The sequence below is a fragment of the Ochlerotatus camptorhynchus genome, unplaced genomic scaffold (assembly GCF_037179485.1).
Source record: "Ochlerotatus camptorhynchus isolate MF236.1 unplaced genomic scaffold, CSIRO-AGI_Acam_v1.1 ptg000364l, whole genome shotgun sequence".
NCBI classification, from domain to species: domain Eukaryota; kingdom Metazoa; phylum Arthropoda; class Insecta; order Diptera; family Culicidae; genus Ochlerotatus; species Ochlerotatus camptorhynchus.
In genome coordinates this window covers 1,361,755-1,388,674 of record NW_027040852.1, presented here as the reverse complement: position 1 = coordinate 1,388,674, position 26,920 = coordinate 1,361,755, and the positions used below count along the sequence as shown (strand labels likewise).

The following is a 26,920-nucleotide window of genomic DNA, read 5'->3' as shown; positions in this document are numbered from 1 at the left end:
TGCTATTTGGGTTGATGATAGAATGGTAATTGGGAATGGTTGGATAACAGCCAGTAGAATCGTTTTTTTCTTCGACGAAAGTAGTAATTACTGCAAATGTGTTTAGTTGGACTTACTGGTACTTAGTAAATGGCGACTGCTAAGTGAGCATAACGGTGAAAAGTTAGCCCAACAATCTGCGACTGTTTCTTGGCTCAGGCTCGTTACGATCGCAGAATCGCTTCTTGCTTTACTCCAATTTTTAGCAAACCTCCTGCAGAAATGGAGTTCTCGATAAAATAAATATCTACCAACAACTTGAAAACGTGTGACTCCACCATCGCTGCACAAATCATCGCACGCTCTTCAAGTGTCGCTCTGACCACGTTAATCAAACCACCACCCAGCGTTTGACGGCTCGTGTGTTCGATTCATTCCGCTAGATAACAAGTCAACACGAACATCTTGCCGTCGATCGCCTGTTGATAATGGCGGGTTTGAAGGTGACGATAATTTGTAGTGTTTTAGGAAAGGAAAAGGCGCGTTACGATATAATTGTGCGCAAAACGAAAGTGAACCACTGACTGTTGCGAGGCACGCTCCCTTGGACGCCCGTTCGCTCCGGCACTCACGATTAGATCAGAGTGCGATGATAGGAAATCGCGTTTAATCTATGATTGATTTATGATTGCATATCCGCCACGCAGGAGGAGTTCCATCTCAGCGGCATCGGAATGTCAATTGGATGTTTTTCCTCTCGTTGGTCGTCGTCGTCTTCAGACGACAAGCTTGAATGGTAATTTTAGCTAAAGGAAGTGACAGATGGCAATTTAGTGATGTTTATTTTCTTCTGGCAGACGGAGGGTAACTTATTTGAATTTTGTGCTACGGGAGCTGAAGTTTTCCACTCGTGGAAGATTTTTGCGTTTCGAATCTAGTCTTTTGAAAGTTTCAATGCCCTTTCTATTATTGCTATTATTAGGTTAACTATTCAGCAGCAGCAGCAGCAGCAGCAGTCGGGCAAGGGGCGGGACAGAAAAGAATTCCGCGCAACAGAGGTAGCGCATTTTGCGTTCATCCATCATCGCGAGTTGAAAGATGGATTGAACAACTGCCTGGTCAGAAACGGGTTCGTCGCTTTTCAAACACAAGTCACCGGCCCAAATTAACGACCTCTAGTCCATTAATCGTTAATGAGTTCATTATTTCGCCCAATAAAAAGGAGCCTCCGGACCCATTCGAGGGGGGAATTTGTCAGCGGCGGGTCCACTTTGGGCTAGTCTTTGCTCATTTTCTTCGAAAGAGAAGCGTTAATCAACCGGACCCAACCGAAAATACCAATCTTTTACCCCGGACATATCGGCGATAATCATTTATCGATTAATCAACGTTGCTGCCTGTGATGGCAAAAGATACACAAAGTGCAGAGAATCGGTCAAGAAAGGGGATTCGGGACAGCAACGATGACGACCGATTGCACACGAGCTGGTGCTTAATAGTGGATTATCTTGTCCGCTAATGACAGTTTGCGGTAATTTGCACGTATGGGGTTGGACCTCTTCACTTTCTGCGCAAAAATTCGTCCGCAAAAAAAAAAACAATCCGTCAGTGACCTTTCACAAGTGGTAATATTTTGGCAGTTTCTTGATTTTCACAAATTAAAAAACCCACCTACATTAAAGTCATTCTAATTTACCCAAACAACCGTTAACCCGATGTAACGGATGGCCTCTGTCGCTCTCTCTCTCTCCCCAGGGGACCTAGGTCAAACTCCGTCACCTGTGAAAGCATAAAGCAGTTAAGGAGACAGCAGCACATTATAGTTGAAAAGCCACAAAAAAAACGGCACAAATATTTACTTTGAAACATTTTATTGCCCCAAGCAACACAGCCAGCGAAGCAACCACCACCTTAACGATGACGACACAACACGAGCAATGGCTCGCCGTTGGGTCCCTCGCGCGAGAAGAAATAAAAACATCAACCGTACAATATTACCCGATTAAAATATGATTTAGGAGCCTTAAGCACCTTTAATTGTTTCCATGCCCGGTCTGTCCGGCCCGACGCCTTGCGGTTTTCCTAGCCCATCATATGGCCCCTCTTCCTTGACGATTCTCTCGCGCTCCGCTGTGATCAGCTTCTGCCCTCGGGGATCTATTTTTAAATTAAATTCCAGCGCACTTCAAGATGCAATTGGCCCAATTTAGGAAATTTCATTATCACATCGAAAACCGCCAATCCGCGTCACCATCGCTCGAGCACCGAGCTTTCCTTCTCGCTAAAAATCGCAGCACTTTTACGATTATTTTCAATAAAAAGAAATCGAATGGTCACATTACGCTGTCCGTTTCATTGAATCTGATGGCACCTGAGGGGCATTGGTAAGGATCGCCATCCCCAGCACTGACTACTGCAGGTCCACAGTTATTGTGAGCACGCGCATACTTGCGCTGCACTGAGGCAAATCAACCTATGAATTCCATATGGCATGACTTATGAAGCTGGCAATTTTGATTTTATAAGACACTTATGATTTTTCGCCACAGAGATTTAATTATGGAAATCATAAGTTTGGCCTATGAAACATTAAACATTATTAAATCGAGCAGACTGGATTTGAAGTATCAGCGTTTAGATTAATTAATTCGGCACTCACGTCTATCAACGCTTGTTAAATCAGATAGGCTTGAAGTGTAGAAGAGTGACCTAATGTAGTACGATAATCATTCATGATCATGGAATTCATAAGTGAATTATCACAGAAAAACAGACGTAACACTTTGAAAAAGTGTTTCTTGGAAACATAGTACCTCAAAACATAGGATCTCAGAAACGACATCTATCGGGCTTCTCACGGAAAACAAGCTTGCTCGCTAACTCGCAAACAATATTGCATAAACGTTCTATAGAATGTATCGAAACGTCAAAGTGATCCGATCCCAGTGAACGAAGATACACAATGAAGTGTTACGTCTGTTTGTCTGTGGTCTTATGATATCAAAATTGTCCAGGATCATAAGTCATGCCTTATGGAATTCTTAAGCATATTTGTCTCAGTGTGTTGGTTGGCTGTTGCACCCTCAAGCATCATCACTGTGCAGGAACGCGCGAATATTTTTCGAGTGACGCCAATTAGTCAATTTACTGTTAGGTAATTTGACTTGTCTAGTTTTCTTTGCTTTATCGAATTCAGGAAATATGAAAGGATGGACGGAAGAAAAAGTAAAGAAATGCTTTCTCACTCTTCATGTCAATCGAAACGTGATGCAAATGGGAAAGGTCAGTGCATTTCCGGACAGGAGTTTATGCATTCTTCAAGATGGCATCGCTGGAGATGATCTTCGTTGATGGTTACGAGGCGTAGGTAGGGAATTTCCGCAATGCAACCAGGGTTGCTTCCACTCATTTCGCTATAATAAAATGTGTTTCTGAATTATGAAATTAATAGATGATATAATGAAATGTTGTACTTATAAGACTATCTGGGAAGTTACCGGTTTTGGATGACAGTTTTAAGCTAATTCTGAGATTCTGAGCACCTGTGAAGTGTTTGACTTCAAAAAAGGCATGAATTTTTGTTTTACATTTAAATGATCTTTATTTCTTGTATTTGTTTGGTTTACATGTATGGATTATCAAGTGACACAGATGCGTCTTTTCAACTTAAGTACATTTGAGATTTTAATTATTATTTACAGTTCCTAGTCCTATCAGGCCTGTTATTAGAGTATGACCACCTTGGTGGGATTGGTTTGTTTTGAATTTGAAAAAGGAGACTACTTTTAACTACTATTTACAACTACAATTAACCTGCTACTACTATATACACCTAATCTACTATATACAAATTGCTTATCAAAGCATGTTCTGACATATTGCATTTCTGCATAAACCTAGTCTTAATGTCATCAATTTTGAAATCTAATGTTGGAATGTTCGCCTCTTGGTGGAGGTCTAAAATTCTTGTGTCAATGGGACGATCAAGGATCATCCTAAGCACTCTGTTCTGAGCAACCTGGATTTTGTTCCTGTGAGTCTGAGCACATTATTCCCACACCGGAGCTGCGTAGAGGATAGCAGGTGCTATGATTTGTTTGTAGACAGCCAGTTTGTTCACCCTTGAGAGGCGGGATCTACGACCAATCAGCGGATACAGATACCTAACCAAGGCGGAACACTTGACTACGGTCTTCCCCAAATGCGAGCGGAATAGGTGCTTTTCGTCAAACAACATCCCGAGATAGGTTACTTCGGCGGACCACTCCACCCTTGTGCCTTCCATGATTACAATACAAGATGGAGCCGGTTTTAGTTTGGGCGATTGCCGATGGAGGAACATGATCGCTTGTGTTTTGGAGGCATTGATTTTGATTTTCCACGTGGTGGCATCCCGAGCAGGAGAAAATAGCTAATGAATACCTAATTCTTATCTGATACCAAAATTTGGCATTGGCCAGCATGACATAAGAGGTAAAATACTAAAGAATAATACCAAAAGATTACGTGGAAAATACTTTGTAAATACCAAAAGTTGATATTAGGATACCAAACGAATACCTGGGTGGTATTGTTTTGGTATTGCATTATCAGAATTTGTTATTGGAATGGTATTGTGGGAACATTTTTTTGGTATTATTTTTTGGTATTTTACCTCTTATGTCAGGCTCATCCATACCAATTAAGGGGTATCGAGATATTCGTTCCTGCTCGGGATAATCAGCAAAGGCGTCAAGGCATCGTTGAAGCTTGTTTGTTATTTCACGAGGCATCCTTCCCTTGACGGTTATAGCGGTATCATCTGCGTACAGAAATAACACGCAACCGTTACCCAAGGGAGGAATGTCGGAAGTGTAGATGCTGTATAGCAAAGGACCCAACAGACTTCCTTGCGGAACACCTGCTGGGATGGAAAATGTGCTTGAATTGCAACCATTCAACGATACCCTGAACGACCTTTGCTGAAGGTAGTTACGGGTGATTTTAACAAGATGCAAAGGAAAGTTGAAGTTACAAAGCTTGTATACAAGCCCATTGTGCTAGACATTGTCAAACGCTTTTTCAACGTCTAATAATGCCATGGCTGTAGTTTTGGATACAGCCTTGTTTCTTCGGATGTTATTCATCACCCGTACTAGCTGATGATTTGTGGAGTGCCCTTTCCTGAACCCGAACTGTTCCGGTAGGAGAATGTTATGCTCCTCGACAAACTTGAGCAAACGATTGAGAATGAGTTTCTCGAACAATTTGCTCAGCGCTGAAAGGAGGCTGATTGGTCTGTAGCTTGAAGCTAGCGTTGGGTCCTTCCCGGGTTTGCGGATAGGTATGATTTTCGCTGTCTTCCAGATACTTATAAGTAGTGCAGTTCCAAGCATCTGTTGAAGACAGCAGCCAAAAGAGAGTGAACCTTCATGCTGAGATTTTTCAACACTAGGTTGAATATTCCGTCAAAGCCTTCATGATTTGGGTGCATTTCAGCGCTGAACAAATCTGTTCCACTGTGATTCTATCCTCCGGAGGAATGGCACAAGGAGAGGAATCAAGGTTGAGTACGTATTGCTCAACCTGAGCTTCGAGCGGACTTAGGATGTAGGAGCCAAGCATGTGCGATTAGGCAATATGCTCACCAATCGCATCTGCTTTCTGAGCAAGGGGGTGATTATGAGCCGATCGTCATCATTTTCATCTTTGAGTGGAGTAATGGGTTTGGGGTGCGTCTTTAGGACCTTGGCAACCTTCCAAAATGATCTGGAGCGGTCGTCCAGATTTTGGATGAGCCACCCGAAACTTCTGTTCCGGAGTGAGACCATTCTGGAAGCAATCTCCTTGTTCAGATCGGCCATTTCACGTTTCCACGCTAGATCTCCGGTTCTTTGGAACTGGCGTCTACGAAAATTTCTCAGTCGAATCAATAGTTGGGTGTGGGAATCAATGGCAATAAACTTACCCCTCACAGGAACTCGTCGGACGCACGCCTCGTCATTCACGGCGGATTCCCTCCAACGCTCGGTCGATGTCCTCCACGGAGTCAAGCGGCGGGTTGTCGATGATGTGTCTGTCTACCACGCGTCCAAACTGGGCCTAGTTTACGCGATGGTAGTCCTAGCGAAGGCTTGGAGCAGGTGCTACATTTTATCCCAGTTCAGCCACCACCGGTTGGTGGTCGGAGCTGAGTTCGTTCAAGGCTACCGGCTTGGACAAGCCGATATTTGTCAGGAACAGGTTTAGCGTCGATAGGTTGCTCGCCGGGGAGATAAATGAGAAAACCAAACGGAGTACAGCCCATGCTGTGAGTGGTCTAACAGCAGACGACCGTTCTGGTTCTGCTGGTAGTTTCGCCAGGCCTCATGGCGAGCATTCAGATCTCCTCCAACAACGAAGTGGTAACCGGTACGGGTGATGGTGGACAGGTCTTTCTTGAATTTAGCCGCTAGTCCGTTGCTGGCGGCACACAGTCGAGGGCAAATAAGGTATGCAAGCAACCAGAGCATTTTGTATCCTCAACTGATTAGTTCAGGATTATGCCACCACGTCAGGATTATGCCACCAATTTGTGCTATACCTCGAGATACTGACCAATTAGGAAATTGATGTCTTCGTCTAAGTTATTCAGGTAACGAAAGCCGTCTATGGGCCCAACTAACAATTCAACAACCATTTGGAATCCACTCTGATTTATGGTGGTTTTAAAATGCCAATGAACAATCCATTTTGTTTAAATTCAGCATTTTAAAGTGTAAAGCATTCATGCTTAGTAATTCAGCTTTTTTGCTGTTTAACCCTCCGTTACTCGCGTTGTTGTACTTTGTACAACACACATTGCCATTTTGTTGCTGACTCTGAAACCAACGAGTATTCCTCAAACAACTTGTTTTGATCTAAACAACCTAAGCTTTGATAATAGTAAACACCTAAAAAATGCGGATATTTAGTAGGGAAAATATAAATGGAAACCGCGTAAACTGTGACCTTAATTGATTACAACATGGAATATATCGAGATCCTGACCAGATAGAAAAATACTGTCTCCGAAAAGTTGTTCGAGAAATCATAGCCTTGTCACTGGCGGACAGTAGTTCAGAATTTTCTCACTACGTAGCGCTAGTGTAAATGTGAAATTCTCGCATGTGATATATCTCAAGATCATGACCAGATAGAAAGTTACTGTCGTCGACAAAGTTGTTCAGAAGGTCAAGGCCTTTTTGTTGGTGGACAGTAGTTCAGAGTTTTTTTTCACTTAGCGGCGCTAGTATACATGTTAAATTCTCGCATATATAAAATACCTCTAGATCCTTACAATATAAAAAGTTACTGTCTTCGGCAAAGTTTTTCAGGAAGTCATGATCTTTTCGTTGGTGGATCAGTTTAGAAAATTCTCACTACGTGGCGCTAGTATATACGTGCAATTTTCGTATATACAATAGCTCAAGATCCTGAGCAGATAGAAGTTACTGTCTTCGGCAAACTTGTTCAGGGTGTCAAGTATTTTTGGCTGGTGGACAGTAGTTCAGAATTTTCTCACTACATGGCGCTAGTATAAATGTGAAATTCTCATGTAAAATATCTCTAGATCCTGACCAGATAGAAAGTTATTGTCTTAGGCAAAGCTGTTCAGGAGATCACAGCCTTTATGCTGATTAATAGTAGTTCAGAATCTTCTCACTAGTGCTCGTATAAATGTTAAGTTCTCGCATGTGATACATCAGTAGATCCTGACCAGATAAAGAGTACCCTACTCGGTGCTAGTATACACATGCAATTCTCGCATATACATCGCATCTCGAGATCCTGAGCAGATAGACAGTTACTGTTTTCGGAAAACTTGTTCAGGGGGTCAATACTTTTTGACTAGCAGACAGTAGTTAATAATTATCTCACCACGTGGCGTTAGTATACATGTACACTTCTCGCATATGCTATATCTCGAGATCCTGACCAGATAGAAAGTTACTGTCTACGACAAAGTTGTTTAGGAGGTCAAGGCCTTTTGGCTGGTGCGCAGTAGTGCACACATTTGTCAAAAATTGATCTGATTGCCGCCAATTTGTCTAGTTTTCTCCGATCCGCACGAGAATTTATTTTAAAGGTATGAATGGTTTAGCATGACGGTTCAACTACTACTTTTAATTTCTATTTAAAGTAAAGAGTAAATTTTGAAAAATAGTGTAACTTTGGGTGAACATTTAGTATACAAAATTTGAAAATTGTATTGAGCAATTTGTCTCTTCGTATTTCCATTTAAAATCTTTCAAATGTTCTAAAAAGAATGAAAATTGGACGTAAAATTACATAGATATGAACATGACACATTTTCATGTTTTTTTGGTGGTGTCCTTAAACATATGATCGGGTGTGTACGGTTTTATAAATTTCTCCATTCAACTGAACAAAAGTATCTCAATCTCTGAGTTAGTCTCGTTTTCCGTGCACACATAAATATAGAGATTTTTTTTGTTCTAGACCCCTCGATAAGACATTTTGAAATTAGCCTAAAATAAAAGGGAGTCTCTAAACATTCATTTGATGGAAGTTACAGCGATATTGATCTTTTAAGATAATGCTTTCCATCTGAGATACGTGTTACCCCTAATTTATCAGAGGTATACTAGTGGAACGACTCACCCCAATTTATGAATCCACAAATCTGCATGAAAATCTTCACCATGTATATAAATATTTGTCTTATCCCACTTAGGCTGATGTAAATTGTATTTTTATTTTATGATATTTGATATGCGAGAATTGCCCACCGAGTTTTGAAAAATTTCTAAGCTACTGTTCATCAGCCAAAAGATCTTTTTCTCCTTAACAGCTTTGCCAAATACAGTAGATTTCTAGCTGTCCAGGATCTCAAGATATTATATATGCGAATATTTCACGCAGTGTTGGCAAAATCAGAAATCAATTGATATTTTGCCGCTCTCATGCGCTCGCATTATCACGCGTGCTATTGGAACAAAATATCATGCTTGATATTGATTTTACAAGCTCCTTTGATATTGTGAGACTATTCACAATGTGCAAAAATCAAGCTGAGAGTTGACTCGACGCAAAAATGATTCCATTGTACATCGTTTTTTTAGAAAGAGAAAGCATAGTTTGCTATCTCTTTTTAATCTTCACCGATGGCAGACGCGAAGGAACTGCTGCAAGCCGTTATGGAAGTTTTGGTTGCATTCGGGTGTAAAGCCAAAATCATTATACTCAATCTCACCACAGTTTGGTGAGATTTGCAGTTGGTGAGTTTTGTTAGCTTGATATCACAGCTTGCAATATCAACCGCAGTAGTTTGCTTGTTGATTTTTGTATACGAAAATCCAGCGTGATCTTGGGCGATGGTGAGATTTGATTTTTTGATATTTTCCCAACACTGATTTCACGTATATCCTAGCGCCGCGTAGTGAGGAAATTCTGTACTGTCGACCAACGAAAAAGTTTTGATCTCCTGGACAACTTTGTCGATGACAGTTTAGCAGGTCTCGAAACATATCTAATGCGAGAATTGCACGTGTATACAAGCGCAATGATGTGAACAAAAAAAAATTGAATTTCTGACAACCAGTCAAAAGGCTTTGGCCCCCTGTACAACTTTGCCGAAGACAGTAACTTTCTATCTGGTCAGGATCTCGAATCAAACCACATGCGAGAATTTTACATGTATACTAGCGCTACGTAGTGAGAAAATTCTGAGCTACTGTCCACTAGCGAAAAAGCTATGGCCTCTTGAACAACTTTGTCCACGACAGTAACTATCTGTCTGATCATAATCTCGAGAACTATTGTGCACCTAGCAATAGACATTGACCTCATGAACAACTTTTTCGAAGACAGTAATTTTCCACCTGTTCAGGACCTCGAGCTATAGCATACGTGAGAACTGTATACGTTTACTAGCGTCACGTGGTGAGAAAATTCTGGGCAATTGTCCACCTAAAAGCTAAAAAGTCTCGACCCCCTGAACAAGTTTGCCGAAAACAGTAACTTTCTATCTGCTCAGGATCTCGAGCTATTGTATATGCGACAATTGCCCGTATATACTGGCAGCACGTAGTGAGAATTTTCTGAACTATTGTCACCCAACAAAAAGATCTTGACGTCCTGAAAAACTTTGCCGAAGACAGTAGCTTTTTATCTGGTAAGGATCTAGAGATATTTTATATATGCGAGAATTTTACATATATACTAGCGCCGCGAAGTGAGCAAACTCTGAACTACTGTCCACCAACAAAAAGGCCTTCTTCTGAACAACTTTGCCTACGACAGTAACTTTCTATCTGGTCAGGGTCTCGAGATATTTTATATGAGAATTTGATGTGTATACTAGCAACGCGTATTGAGAAAATTTTGAACTATTGTGCACCAAGCAATAAGCTTTGATCTCATGAACAACTTTGTCGACGACAGTAAGTTTCTATTTGGTCATGTAAATATGACTGCAGCCAAACTTTCTACGTTCCGCATTTGGATTATCATTATATGCCCCTCCTCTTTTCTGTATTTAGCTAATGTAGGTGAATGCATAGAAAAAAAAATGCTACGATGTCCATCCAAGCCAGGATGGTGGACCTCAGAAATCAGGACTTTGCTAACAGGATCCGCTCTCTCCCAGATTGTGCAAAGCCTTTTTGGAAACTAACAAAAATTCTTAAAAATAAGCCAAGACCCATTCCACCACTGACCCCACTGGATAGTCCCGGCGACCCAGTGGCTTATCTGATAACTCCGGAAGAGAAGGCTGCTGCGATAGGTCAACATTTCGTTAGCTCTCATAATCTCGGACAAAACATCGTCAGTCCTCACGAAGCTGAGGTTACTGAAAACGCAACCAACCTCTATCTTTTAATTGATTCCCAATATTTGTTCCGAGGAATCCGGGATTAAGGCTAACGAACTGCTGGCCTATATTGAATCATCTAAAGGGTGATACGGTCAAAATTTGGTCAATATCAACTTGACGTATTTCTTTCAATTTTGCATTTAAAAAACCTGAACACCCCTCATTTTGAAGGTGTGTGTGTGTAGTATGTTGCTCCTATTTTGATTTTGGAATTCACTCTTCAGTTGTCAAAATGCCGTCCAAGCAAGAAGAGCAGCGTATCAAAATTTTGCTCGCGCATCGCGAAAATCCGAGCTACTCGCACGCAAAGTTGGCAAAATCGCTAAAAGTTGCCAAATCAACCGTTACAAATGTAATTAAAGTGTTTGGGGAACGTTTGTCGACAGCCAGGAAGTCTGGATCGGGGGGAAATCGAAAACCGGAAGCCGCTGAGACGACAATGAGAGTTGCCGGTAGTTTCAAGCGAAACCCTAACCTCTCTCTCCGAGATGCCGCAAATAAGCTGGGTGTATCGTCTACAACCGTGCATCGAGCCAAAAAACGAGCCGGACTATCGACTTACAAGAAGGTAGTGACTCCAAATCGCGATGATAAACAAAATACGACGGCCAAAGCGCGATCCCGGAGGCTGTACACGACGATGCTGACGAAGTTTGACTGCGTGGTAATGGACGACGAAACCTACGTCAAAGCCGACTACAAGCAGCTTCCGGGACAGGAGTTTTATACGGCAAAAGGAAGGGGAAAGGTAGCAGATGTTTTCAAGCACATGAAACTGTCAAAGTTCGCAAAGAAATATCTGGTTTGGCAAGCCATCTGTACCTGTGGCTTGAAAAGCAGCATTTTCATAGCTTCCGGGACTGTCAACCAAGAAATTTACGTGAAAGAGTGTTTGAATAAACGTCTGCTGCCTTTCCTGAAGAAACACGGTTGTTCCGTACTGTTTTGGCCGGATTTGGCATCTTGCCATTACGGTAAAAAGGCCATGGAGTGGTACGCCGCCAACAACGTGCAGGTGGTTCCCAAGGACAAGAACCCTCCCAACACGCCAGAGCTCCGCCCAATTGAGAAATACTGGGCTATTTTCAAGTGGAACCTAAAGAAGACCAAAAAAACTGCTAAGGGCGAGCAGCAGTTCAAGGCAAAATTGGCTTTCTGCGGCGAAGAAGGTGGACAAGGTGGCTGTACAAAATCTGATGGCAGGGGTCAAGCGTAAGACCCGGCAATTCGGATTTGGAAAAGCGGAAGCCTAACTGAATATTTTTCCTGAATTTTATACTATTTGAACTTGAAAAAGAAATTTAATTTGATTTTTTAAATAAACTATTTCACCGATTTACACGCGTTTTCCCTTGACCAAATTTTGACCGTATCACCCTTTATAAAGATGAAGGCCCCAGGTTTCGACAACATCCTGAATCTGGAACTCAACCACTTGAGTTCCAGATTCTACAACCATCTGGCTCTGATTTTTAATCTGCGCTTCCGACTTGGCTACTTCCCCTCGTCCTGGAAGTCAGCTACAGTCATACCCGGAAACCTGGGAACGATCCGTCCTCTCCTTCAAGTTATCGATCAATCAGCCTTCTCTCAGGGTTATCAAAACTGTTCGAAAGAGCAGTGTACCACCGGCTCCTAACATCTGCCGATGAAAACAACTTGTTACTCGCGGAACAGTTTGGCTTTCGGAAAGGTCGTTCAAGCGTCCACCAACTGACTCGAATAACAAACATTCTCAGACGGAACAAGTCTGTTTCGAAAACATCTGCCATGGCGTTGTTGGACTTTGAAAAAACGTTCGACAATGTCTGGCATGATGGCCTGGTGTTCAAATTGCAGCAGTACGGTCTTGCAATCTTCCTAGTGAAGATCATAAACAACTATCTATCAGACAGGACGTTCCGAGTCTTTCTGAATGGCATCACATCGGATGCTTTCAACATCGGTGCCGGGGTTCCACAAGGAAGCATCCTTGGCTCCATCCTATTCAACCTGTTCACCTCCGATATGCCGGCTCTCCCTGATGGTGGATCGTTGTCTCTGTTCGCAGATGACACATCCATCGTCTATAAGGGTAGGGTCTTCGGAACTCTGAGTGCTAATCTTCAGAGAGGCCTGGACGTCCTGTTTGAATATTTCAACAGTTGGAAGATCCGTATCAACGCGGCAAAGACCCAGGTCATCATCATTTCACACTCTAAATCTCCCAGACTTGTTTCGTCGGTGAATAATAAGATCTGCCTGAACGACACAGTGGTGGAATGGTCAAAAGAGGTAGTCTACTTCGGCTTAACACTAGACAGCAAGCGGATTTTCAGGGAGCACGTTGACAAAACCAAAACCAAGTGTAATGTCTTGATAAGATCACTGTATCCACTCATCAACAGGAGGTCTACTCTATCTCTGAAAAATAAGCTTGCTGTCTACAAACAAATCATCCTTCCCGTAATTGACTATGGTATGCCAATCTCGAAGAGTTGCTCCAAATGCCATCACCTTAAAGTCCAAAGGATCCAGAACAAGATCCTTAGGATGATCCTAAGCAGTCTCCCGCGAACTAGAAATTCTGAGATCCATCTCCTAGCTGGAACTCAGACATTAGAAGAACGGAGAGTATTCATCCTGGAAAGGTTCAGAGACACCTGTCTGAGATCAAATCATCAGATCATACGTGATCTAGCACGTTAGGTTAAGTTATACTCGTAGTTAGGTAGGCTATCACTTTTTTCAATTCAAATAAAACACACCCCCTAAGGGGTATTCTGTAAACTAGTTGAAAAACGCAAATATTAAATTAGGATATCAAATTAGGGAGGCTTATATGTTAAAATGACAAATCAATGTACTACCATAATCAGCAGAAATAAACATAATTTCACTACTACTACGATGTCCACGCTGCAGCGAGCAAGTTCGAGGTCGACCCGTCCAACGTGCAACGTTTTGTGTTGTTAGGGACCAACTTTCTGATGGCTGTGTTAGGGGTGAGCACCTTGCAGTCGAAGAAAATTTATGAGAAATTTTAATGTTGTGATAATTCTTATTTTTTAGCTATTTAAATATTTAACATTAATAATGCGTTATACACCGCACAGATTTAATAAAACTCCAAATCGATCGACATACAAATCATCAAAATCCATTGAATATTGGCCAAGTTATTAGCATTTGAAGTCTGACCAATTTTCGTTGCATTTCCCTGGATTGGCGCGCTTCCCGAAAGACGTAGTCCTACGTCTAAAAGTAGAAGGGTATGTGCCTAGAGGCACGAACGGAAACTTAACGTAGGACCGCTAGTGGACGAAACAAATATGTCGAGCTTTTAGTTCTTTTAATTGATCGACACTCTATTATCTTAACTCTTAATAAGAACTAACACGAAATGTATAAACGTGCTACCAATTGACGTCTGCGGGAAGGTTTAGAGCTGCATGATTTACGGTCTGTTTTATACTTGCAGAATGGCTTAGGGAGTATTTTTCGTCAAAGCGTTCCTAGTTGACAATCCGACCAGCATTGAATTGGATTGTTGTGAAAGAACAACTAGCGCTACTTGACTCTTTCACACCAGTGCAAGTCGATGCCGACCGGATGGCGGCGTCCAAGTCATGCTGCCTATTGCGGGAAACCTTTCCTCCGGTCGATGTGGGTGCATCCGTCGTCGTCTTCGTATTGGTGCGATGAGTGCTGTTCCACTCATACGTCATGTCCGACGCTTATCCGTCAGTTGCTCGAAAGTAAATGACGAAGAAAACGATTTGGCAAGCGTTTTTATTACTGCTGTTTTTCTCCTCTCTTCCATTGATTGGTGAAATGGTGAGCGGTCAACCGAGCGGTGAGCTCGCTCATGTGAGCGTGCGCAATGTGTCGTGTGTTCGATTTGCGCTCTATCGTTACGTCCGTGTTTGGGATTTTTCGTTACATGTCTGAATTTTGAATTTTTTATTGTGACCCCCAGTATAGAAATTAAAGGCGTAGTCCATGCAAAATGTATAACGAAATCTGTGAAGCAAAGTGATGAATTTGTTAGAGCTAGCTATATTTTTATAAATAAACGTAACGTAAGAACGTAAATGGAAAATGGAAATACTAGACATGAGTTCAGGAGTACTAAGAAGACATATCATTATAAATCACGTTAGAACGTAAGAATATTTTAATAAAATTGACTACCCCCTTCATACCTTTACTCATTTTACAGCTGGAATAATCAATTTGACATATTGGTGTCCTTCTATACCACTTGAAATCACTGAAATGGGGTCGATTTTTGATGATCGAATTCCACATATGTTATGTGACTTCATGTTAGATAGCATTACCATTTTCGATACAGCCCTTAGTCAAAGATTTGACTGTATATTGCCAATTCAAGGGTCCAAAGATCGAAACTGAAAATAAATCCGTTTCACATTATCGTCTGGTCAATATCGAGAGGTAAATTGGCTGCTGCCAATTTCGGCTACACCTGAGAGCAAACTAAACATCTGATGTTCATTGTAAATCAATTTTATCCATGGTTTAAACCTTGTGTCGATTAATCAGAATGATATCGAATTGAAAGCAATCCTGATATAAATTCCTCTTATGACGGATTTCAAATAACATATTCAAACATAACCTTTAAAGAAACTGAATTCCTCCACTTAATTTCATCATAATTATTCCTTACTTCAACTTCTTATCGTGAACCCGATGACAACATGTCCCCTTTATCAAAACCACGCTGCTACCAAACATCAGTCCGAAAACCCCAAATCCAAAACCTTCAGAAAGAAAAACACAACGTGCTCTTCGGGTCCGCCAACTGAAAGGAATTTTTCAATTAATTTCACTCATTCACACCCTTGTCCGGGCTAGTCGCAATGTGTTCGTGTGTGTGTGTGTGTGCGAGAGTGCACGGCAGTGGATCCTGAAGACGGTGACGGAATCCAACCAAGTGAAAGATTACGCTCGACTTGCTCGACGTGCGGCGCTGCTACCCAAGCTGCTAAAAGCAAAAGCTCCGAAGTGAGAGTCATCGTCATCGATCGATAGGCAAATGAGAGAATAATTAGCTGGAAATGAGGGAACCTCCCTTTGGTGGCACGCGCAGCAAACGGACGGTCGAACGGACGACGACGATCGAACGCACCTCTTTGGATGATCGTAAAACACTTTGCCACACTGATGAGGCCTCCCCTTTGGATCAACCGTTCCCTTGCCCAGATGTGTAACAAGGTGGTTAATTATCAAATAACAAACATTTTACCGCCGAGCACTGACTGGTTGTGTAGACTTGCAGAGAGGTACATACCTACGAACGGTGACGTAGGTAAACCATTTAGATGATGATGAGTTTGTGTCTCGTGCCATCGGACCGTCGGATCGTCGGAGATCCTCGGAGAGTGTTGCCGTGGAGCCACCTCACTTTATCATAATTATAAACAAATCAACGATCTCGGACACACGGAGGTACTTAGTTGATGGAGGCGCCCCCGGCGGGTGATGCGCGTTTGTGTCGCTAAGCTGGCCTAGTGGGCTGGGAAGGTGCGGCCTAGAGGTCGGAGGAAAGCAGGGGGAAGTGAGAGTTTAAACGCGATCTTCTCGAGCGTAATCAGACAGGGAAAAGGTTGCTCAGTGTAGTGCATGGTTTATGTTTATAATTGCTAGCGAGGAAAGTTCGGGGTTGGACTAGGGGGAGTACTTTGAGAGTGTTTAAATGGCCAAACAAAATTTCACAAAGCGCATCGTAAACGTATACACCCTCGTAAATGCGAAAACTTCCATTACACTTGAAAGTTTCGATTGTTAAAACCGACTGAACATCTATGGGAAAGCTTCCCTTTCCATACGCTTTGCATGTTTTATGTTATTATTGATGTTATGTTTATGCATTTTCTATATCTATCAAACTTTTTGAAATGTTCGATTTTAAAATATGGTCTATTTTTCTTTCTTTTCAGGTATGTATGACTTTACTGCTATTGAGGAACGTGGCAACTGTAAATCACTGTGATAAAGTAATTTAGTTAAGGCACACATTACAAAATAATGAAAATAACATACGACGTAATCTGTTACAAACGATACAAGATAGTTCGATTGTCCAAAATCTCATGGACGGGATCGAAATAGATCAGACCGTGGCGGATGATAAGTGAAACAGAAAAAGAAAAAAAGGAAGATCCAGGAGTGGTGTTTGTTGGGAGCTGTCTTAGCTGATGGGCAACGAAGATTCCAAGATGATCACGATGATGTGAATCCAGCAGGTTTATAGTGATGCCGAAAGATGCTGGACTGTTGCATTTGATGCATCTCTTTCCAAGTGCTAGCAACGAGTAGCGATTTTCTTTAATCAAGATCCAAGAAACTTTTCCGAACTCTATTCGTGAGCTTCAAGGATTATTCGGGTGAGATCCTTCCTTTTTATTTATTTAGTTCGTAAGCCATATAAATTTCACTAATACAGTACTAAGAAAACACTTTGAGGAACTTGGCTAGCTTAGCGGCTGCTGCGTTTGCTTACTGCGCATAAAATCGTTGGTTTATCATCAAATTCCTAAAAAAACATCATATGCTTTTGGTTGTATCGCCTGGTTGAGGCGTATCTCGATCTAATACCGTACCCAATACTCCAACTCCGTAGTACTTAAGAGTGTGTCACTAATTCGGTGACCTCTCGTTGAGTAAGTACTACATCAACATTTCCTTTCCTATCCTTAGTTACGGTAAATATAGGCGTGGCCAGAAATATTGACAGTCATGCTTTTGGAATTCTTGTTTAGATTGCAAATAATGTTAACTTCCTAGCATTATTCCTAAACGCAGTCTGACTAAGAATACCGCAGCAACGCTGACGTTAACGCTAATGTGTTGATCGGAATTACATGTAAAATCCTTCTCCAGAGCAGTTGTTGTCGACGTCGGTAAGATCACCGCTGGGATCGAAATTTAGTGACAGCAAGTTGAACGGGAACTTGATCGTAATTTTTCTGTGATTTAAGGAGCTCGTTGGCCTTGTGGCGACCAATTTTGCTTACTGAGCAGAAAATCATGGGTTCGATAATTTTAGGCTTAATTTTTTCTGACATTGATTTTTTCATCGCGTTTTAGCCACTCGATAACATAGTTCTAGAAAAGAACTTTAGTGCAAAGCAAGTGCAAGTGATCGGGTAAATGCAATTGAAAGTGTTTTTTATCAGCATCCTTTTCGTCAGAATGATTCGGATTGAATCGGAGGCGGATTGTGCATGAGTTTCTTTGAAGATCCGATGGAATGGTTTGAAGTGTGGAGCTAGAACTAGGAGATGCAACAATCTTCCAAGTTTTTGCTTCACGGGCAAACCATCGTTCATTTGGTGAGATCGTTCCTGTTTATATATTCACCTGTTCCGGTTTATACAACTTTGTCTTAGATATCAGAAGAAGAGCCGCTTTTGTGATGTATTTTGATGAAAAATCAAATGCACTATTGTCAAAAGTTGGGAACGAGTGGGTATGGCCAAGTTCCAACATAGATTTGCTACTTGGTTCATTCGCCAAGAGAGTCGTCTACGTCTACGTTTGATGTTTTGTACCTTAAATATCAATTTTTGTGATCATGCCCAAGTAACCAACAAGCCCGTTAATCGCCCTTTTTGGTATATAAGGCTGCTATACGACTTATATAAGGTTCGGAAACCCTATATTTACCTTATATCGCAAAAAAGGGGGGTTTACGGGGAGTTAGCGGGCTTGGTGGTTACTTGGGTGATTTGCCTGAAGAATTTTTGAACTAGTTTTGCAATAACCCGGAACAGTCTTGGAAGCGCCAGGACAGTAAGAGTACAAAATTAATGAAACTTGCTGAGATCTTCCCTTTATTTTCATTAAGGGGAAATATTGGCTTCGGCAATACCTTAACCTACTATCGTCAGGAGGGTAAACAAAGTCCTAGAGCACTCAAATTTGGCCAATAATTGCTCTGAAACACAATGTATCCACATGCCAAAATTGAGCTCTCAAGGACGTTGTTTACCCCCCTGACGATAATAGGTTAAGGTATTGCCGAAGCCAACTTTTCCCCTATTTGTTTTTAAATTTAAAATATATTTTCGTTCTATTGCTTTCTACTGAAATCTAGCTCTTACTTGTTCGTGTTCAGCGTTGGGAAATTTTGCGAGGTTTTATGAAGCACACAAATAGAAAAGTTCGCGAGTCATTGTGAGTTTTAGCGAACTTTTCCTGTAGATTGCTTAGAGACCCGTTTTTTGGTTTTTACACAAGGGAAGATAGAACTAGGGTTCCTTCCTCCTTTTCCTTTCTCCTACGGCCTTTTAGTATTTTGTTTCTGTTCAGAAAGCGAGTAATGGCGCTATAACGCATATAGCGCTAAGACAAGAGCTAGTGCTCATTTCCCAACTACTCGAAGAAAATGGAGCATCATTTAACTTTTTTAGATGATGATGATGATGGTCCACCTCTTACCCCTAAATTTATCTTTGAGATAATTAAATATGTCTTTTTAACCAGGTTAGCAAACAAAATCGAACTGGTTTCAGTTACAGATATAAATTCCCTCTAGAGTTAACAGTTGCTTCACAGCGATATAAATGTGGAAAAGCTCAGGCGTCCACCTCTTAGTTCGCCTTTTTGTCCACCTAAAATATTCATAAGTATTACAAGCAATGAAGAGTTAAGGAACAATCAATAAAGCATCCTAGCAATTCCGCAATCTAATGCTATCATAATTTTCAGCAATGGCATTCATGAACCTCCAACATTTGCCAGAAAACTTAGATTAGATGCTCCCAACGACCAATCATTTATAGCAACGGAACGTACGGTACGAGATGTCCACGTTTCATCCATTTATTGGATTCTGAAGCATCGTGTTTAAATCTTTGATTTAAACAGGTACGATGTTTTTGAATCATCTTGCCCCTTAAATGCTGCACAGTAGGGCTGGCAGTTTTGATATATTTTGTTCATCTCTGATGTACCGGTGACCGATGCGAACAGATGGAATACTGTGCCTAAACACTATTTTGCCACTAACCCTTATTTACTGCAATGGTAGATACCACTGCAAACAGAAAGAAGACAAAGAAGACACAAATTTGAAGCTGTAAAAAACAACAATAAGAAGCATTCAAAAAATAAGAATTCTCACCAAATCTTCGATACAATTCACTTTCTTCTCATTGCTCCTGACCCTGGGTCCAGCTCTGCCTTTCCATCAATGATCATTGCAAACAGCCTCCCTTCGTTCGACCTTCGTTCCTCTTCTCGGATTTCTTAATGAAGCTGAAAATCATTGCTGTAAGTATTTAGTACGGTCGTCATCGCTGCTGCTGCTGCTGACCGGGTCTACCATTAGGCAGTCAGAGCCGTAGATTACAACCTACCGTCGCCCGTTCAACGGTGGTGGCACTTTTCGACGACGGCTCTGTCTCGAAGGTCTACTGCAAACACTTACGCGCGTCTACGATTTAATACCACGCGGTGCTTTGCTTCATGAACTACTGATAATGACTACCACCGAACGCACTCGATCCGATGGAGTGCAACGGCATGATCCACTCCACTCGGTGTATGTAGAGAGCTTTGTTTTATCGGCTTATTTGGTGTATGCAAATGGGAGGATGAAAATTTTCGGATTATTTCCCATGCCGAAAAACGTGGTACGGGAAATTCTGGTGGGCACTGTAATACATAAATTGATCAGCTAAGCGCCGAGAAGCCGATCGACCGATCGATCCAACCAGGGTGAGAGGCCACCGAGGGGCGGAGGCATTCTTTTAAATCTTTCTGACACATCATAAAATAATAACCGCGTCCGAGGGTAATGAAGAACCCGGAGAGGCAGAAAATGAACTACTAAAGCATGGAGCCGGTGGGCGAGGCACGGCACGGAGGGGGTTGGCTTGATGATAGATTTATTGCATAATGAAGCCAGACGTTAAGCGTTTAGCTTGTCGCGTACGGCGAGACGGCGCGGAACGGAGTGACGGCGCTTCAGCAGCGATTGATCAGGGTAATTGGAAATTTTTGGATTCTATGAAGGTTACACCGAATTTCGCGCAGTCGAGTAGGGGAAAATCACAATCGAACGCGGTTCTATTCTCTCACCTTGCACAATGGGTTATTAATATTCCATAATGATCACTTAGCGAAAATCTCATTACTGGCAATTTATTGGTTTCATTATGTTGCGGAAAAGATAATGGGTCTCGGAATGATTAACCGAGCTTCATCGGTTCTTGCGAACAAAATGGATTGCCCATAAGTGGAACCTGCTTCCTAGCGGCTGGCTGTGGCAGCTGATGTTACTTTCTCCATCAATCGTGCGAGGGTCCATGAACAGAAGCCCGCTTTCCTCCTTCTTCAGGTATCATATAAAAAACCTGAAAGCAGTGGTCCATAATCCCGTAGGGTCCAACTCAAGCAGATCCTTAAACGCGAATGCAATACAATATATCATATGAAGTTGAGCCACATTTATGAGCTGTTGAAAGAGACAATGTCAAATGGGTTTGAAAATGTATGCAGTACTTTTTGTTTGCTATCAGTTGGGAACTCTTCTAGCTCGATTTTCATTGCTAGAAAAGTGCATTTCCATAGAATGCAAAAAAAAATTACGGGCAATCATTCACTTTTAAGCTACAATTCTGCCTTCTTGGATCACGTAAAAAAATGGCGTGTTCGATATTTTTCAGCACATCACAACTCGAAAACGTCACTTCCAATTGAAACGACGTCCGAGAAAAAGATATAAGAAAAAATAAATCATTGTTATTAGAAACAAGTAAACAAAAGTAAAAAAAAAATCAATTATATTTGAGTAAAAATGCGAAACAAATATTCAAAACTTAAATATTTAATAATATCCCGTTCAATATTTTTGAAAATATTTTTATTAAACGGTTATGAAAAATTCTATCTGCTGCAAATTTTAAACTTGGCCATTTAACAATCTACAACAATCATAGAACACAACTTTTGGATAATTTTTATCAACCTTTGTTAAAAATTTTGAGATACACTCAACTCTCCACAACTCTATATTTTCTGTAACTCGATGGATTCTGTGGTCCCTTTATTTTCCCATGCCAAGGGGTTGGTCACTCCGCACAGTGTACCAAAACCACAGTTGGGCACACCTGGGTACACTCATTGGCACTGTTTGACACCCATGACTAAAAATTTTCATGATCGTCGAAGCTACTGGCAACACTGTTCTATCTCTGTGCCTGCGCAGTGCATGTGTCAAATCATTGTTGTTGACACATTGCAATTTTAAACCAAGACCCACCATAAATTCCTCAAAACCCAGTTGGATTTCCCAGCAGCGTACATCCTAATGCCTGTTCGAAGGAGTACATCATCAGAAGCAAAGTAACCACAGCAATCGATACTGCACTTGAAATGAGAGAACAGCTGACGGACTAATGTTTGGAAGGTCAATGGACATTCGAGCTACCAGGATCAGAACGATCCAGGACAGTGACAAGGCCTATACCAACAGCAGTGTTTGACAGTAGGCAGCATGTCCCGGGCTCAAATAATTTATTTTGCTTTGCTGGGCCCGCTGTCACTGTATAACATGTTGTCTACGCGCCTGCCTCTGGGCTGGAACGATCGGACCGGCTCACAGTGGGGCCGTTCTGGAAAAAGACGGTCAAAAGTCTTTTCTCATCATTTTTCTCGACGTTTTCGATGGTAAATTTCTTCGGAGAAGTTGCTGAGAATAGCGATCCGCTCCTATTGAAACAAACACCGGGTTTAATATTAAGGGGGTATTACACTTAGAAAAACTAACTTTTTATAAAAACGATATAAACATATGACATCTTGAGCAAAGTTGTAGATCTAATTATTTCATGAAACTTTGCCAAACACACCAAATTTCTATATCTTTAAACTAATGAGATATAATGATTTTTCTTTCAGGAGTACCTTAAAAGTGGTTTTTAAGTTAAATCATATTTTAATCAAGTTTGACCGGTTCACTATATTCGAGAAAATTTTAGATATCATCAAAACACATAACTTTTCTGAAGACGTCAACAACATTTATTGACTCTTGTTTGCTGTACTGTTATTTTGAAGGAAAAAATCATCAATTTTAGAAAAAAAAATTAAAAAAAAATGTGAATGTTTGTGAAATGACACTAAGCGTCATTGAGTTTGTTATAACTTTGAGCATACGTGTAGAAAAAATTAGCTTCGGGAACCCTCGGGTACAAAATTTATACAGCTATTTGATACAGCAGTTTTTACCATATATTCTACATTATTCTCATATAGTTCTTTGTGTAAATAGATCCAATCATACATACATGCACCGTAGGTTATTCAATTTTTATTGATGAGGATGGCCTTTGAAAACTGAAGATTTTGAAAGAAATTGAAGACACATTTTTTTTTTTATTTAACGGATATTCTTTATACACTAAAAGCCACATATTTGTTTATTCAGCTTGAAATCATATTGCCTCTAACATAAGATATTAAAATTCTCTTTATCACGTATCATTGAAAGTAGTTTTAATAGGACATCCTCAACACAAACTTAATACCCTACGGTGCATGTATGTATGATTGGATCTATTTACACAAAGAACTATATAAGAATAATGTAGAATATATGGTAAAAACTGCTGTATCAAATAGCTGTATAAATTTTATTCCCGAGGGTTCCCGAAGCTATTTTTTTCTATACGTATGCTCAAAGTTATAACAAACTCAATGACGCTTAGTGTCATTTCACAAACATTCAATTTTTTTTAATTTTTTTTTTCTAAAATTGATGATTTTTTCCTTCAAAATCACAGTACAGCAAACAAGAGTCAATAAATGTTGTTGACGTCTCCAGAAAAAGTTTTGTATTTTGATGATATCTAAAACTTTCTCGAATATAGTAAACCGGTCAAACTTGATCAAAATATGATTTATCTTGAAAAACCCTTTTTAAGGTACTCCTGAAAGAAAAATCATTATATATCATTAGTTTGAAGATATAGAACTTTAGTGTGTTTGGCAAAGTTTCATGAAATGATTAGATCTACAACTTTGCTCAAGACGTCATATGTTTATCTCGTTTGTATAGAAAGTTAGTTTTTCTAAGTGTAATACCCCCTTAATATTAAACCCGGTGCATGTGGAGCGGATCGCCATTCTCAGACACTTCTCCGAAAAAATCTACCCTCGAAAACATCGAAAAAAATGATGAGAAAAGACTTTTGACCGTCATTTTTCATCTGATTACACAGCTGCCATTCCATCGCACAGTGGTATTAAAAATCATGTTTCAATGGTTTAACTTTGATGCTGCTCCACTACTGCTGCTACTGCTATGTTGTGTTTTGGTAAGAACAGATTGAAATCGTGTATTCATTTTCAAAACCGGCGATGTAAATAGCTAGGACATGTCAAACCATGCATCCACGTTTTCCCAGTTCAGGTGCCTTGTTCTCGGCAGCCAATTTAGGTTCCCGGAAATGCTTTTCCCGGATCCAATTGATGAGCAGCTTCACGCTTTCGTAAATTTCATTGCCAAAAATCTTGCTATCCACAATTTGGAAAAACCGAATTGCACAAACGGCATCGATAACGTGAACAGTTCCAGCGACAACATCAGCAGCCTCTTTCCCCAGCGGTTGTAGATTTCGAATGCCAGCTGATGCGTTCCGATGTTGTCTCTGCTTGAAGAGCGGTCAGAGGAACTTAATCGTCTTATCGAGGGTCAATTTGTCCTGTACCAGCTTTTTCAGTTGGGGATCTTCTGAAACATCGTCTTGATGCGGTCCGGGTTCAACTGCTTGTTGTGTTGTTCCTTCGAATCAAAACATTTGATCTGTCACATTACTCGGGTTACCAAATAGCTTTTTTTTTTGTAAACAAATGAAGGCACTTTCGGCACAGCGGCATAGGTGCGGCACACTGAGAAAATGGTGTGTAGAGTGACCACCCCTTGCATGTATCATACTCTCCATAAGTCGATGCCTCCTTTGGTCGATGATATAAACACAGGGTGATTCGGAATAACTGTCACTTTTAAAAATGGTCATAAGGATCGAGCGCTTGCATGATTTTTTGATATCAGTTTATTCCAGATATACCCCAAGTAACACATAAAACATCTTTTAGAAAAATATTTAGAACGGCTTGTTATATAAATGTATTATAAGTGATGCAGAAAACATCCCACGTTATATATGAGGTTCATGGATGTTTTTTTTTTCATACTTCCTAGATTCAACATTTTCCAAAATAATTTTCTTTTGCTTATATCTTTAAATGCTATTTAAACGTGCATCTTACTGTTTTAATACCACAATAAAACTTGTCGTATACAAAATCAATTTTAGTAGAATGTATAAAGTTCTTGAAGAGATTCTGAACTTTCCAGATTGACGTAAACATTGACGGCGCCATTGAGCCGGACTGTCTCTTCACGCAGTGATTGACAGTTTCTTATGAGGTATTTGAAGGTTTGTTATAAAGAAAGTTGAAAACACTTGTTTATGACATCTCATAAATTAATATAACTGAAAATGTGCAGGTTGTCTTATAAGGAGTTGAAAATACTTTAAAATAACACTCTGGCAATTAGATGTACGCTTTGCTGCTAAAAAAACATCTTTATGACGGATCGAAAGCGTGTTGAACGAGAATATAATGTTCATGCCATTGGCAAGAACATGATAGATACTTATAACAAACCTCTCATCAAGCGGAGTTGGTCTAGTTAGGAAGTAGTAAGTCTACCACGCCAAGGACCAGTGATCAAATCCCATGCTCATGTTCTTTTTTGATGTTTTTTTTTTGCCGCCGGTTTTTATGATGTTTCCAAAACATGTTATAAGACCAGTATTTAGTTGTATAAGCTCCGCGACTTGCGCTTTTTAGGTTATATAAATGTATTTAATGACGTATATTACAGTATTATTAATTCTTTACGTAAGTCATTAAAATGTATTTCCAACTTCTTTATGACAAGCCGTGTTGCTTGGGACTACATATATAGCCTTCAACTAAGCATACTTGAATTCAAATCTCTCTCCCATTACCTTTAATTACCAGCCACATTTGTCACAAAAATTAACCACAGGGGCTGTTCATTAACTACGTAGATAGTTTAGGGGGAGGGAGCGTTTGGCACTGGAGTGACATGTAGGAACTGGAAATCTATGTCCGACGCCATTTTGAAACCTAATATGGCGGCATCCGGTTCATGAACAACTGGAAAATACTTTCAAAACCCCACAATATGGGTATTTCTGGAATCGGAGTGACATATAGGAACCAGAAATTGATGGTTGACGCCATTTTGAAATCCAAAATGGTGGCTTCCGGTTACAAAAAAAAACTTGGAAATTCTATGAAATACTCCATAATATGGGTATTTTTGAAATCGGAGTGACATGTACAAAATTGAAATCTATGTTTGAAATTTTAAATCCAAGATGGCGGCATATCGTTACAGAAAAACTACCCTACCCTACGCGAAACAAAACCAGGGAACTTCGAGCTGTTAGTGTCCTCAGGCATTAAGAGGCATCGTGCAAAAGATTGTGTGATCGATTCCCGAAGTTGTAATTTTTTTTCGCGGGAGCCTTTTAGACGAGATTATCCGCCGGGAAGGTTCCATTGTTGCAAGATATATCTATATATAATTAAGAGCAATTCTCTACTAAGTAAGCAAACGACTTGACTCGACCTCCTCCTATTTGGATGAAATTTTGCACATATCTTTGGTGTGGGAGATCATGTTTTTTTTTCAAACAATTATGACTCGAAAACCCGTTGATTGTAATTAATTATAACTGAAAAAAAGTTATAGAGAATCAATAGGGAATCACAAAAAAATATACACTATAAAAACCAGTGAGTAGCAAAAATATCCACATGTGTGCTCAAAGCTCGAACTATATTGAGAGATGATCAATTCCATCTTTAAAAGAGTATTTTTCATTATTTTTTTTAGAGATTACATATGTAACAGCTTGTTTGTAATTTATGGGCAGTTCATTCCATAGCTTCACAGCACGTTGATGAAAAGAGTATCTGAAAATGTATGCCCAACTGGTGAATGTTAGATTTCTTGAACGAGAGGACTTTAAAAATAAATCATGCGAA

At 40.5% G+C, this 26,920-nt stretch overlaps 2 protein-coding genes across 4 annotated transcripts in view; both read left to right on the top strand.

Moving 5' to 3' along the window:
• Positions 1-26,920, top strand: part of bs (blistered) — a 637,488-nt gene that overhangs the window by 186,840 nt on the left and 423,728 nt on the right. The window lies entirely within an intron of this gene.
• Positions 1-26,920, top strand: part of LOC135709785 (uncharacterized) — a 63,924-nt gene that overhangs the window by 27,123 nt on the left and 9,881 nt on the right. The gene's annotated exons all lie outside the window — the stretch shown is intronic.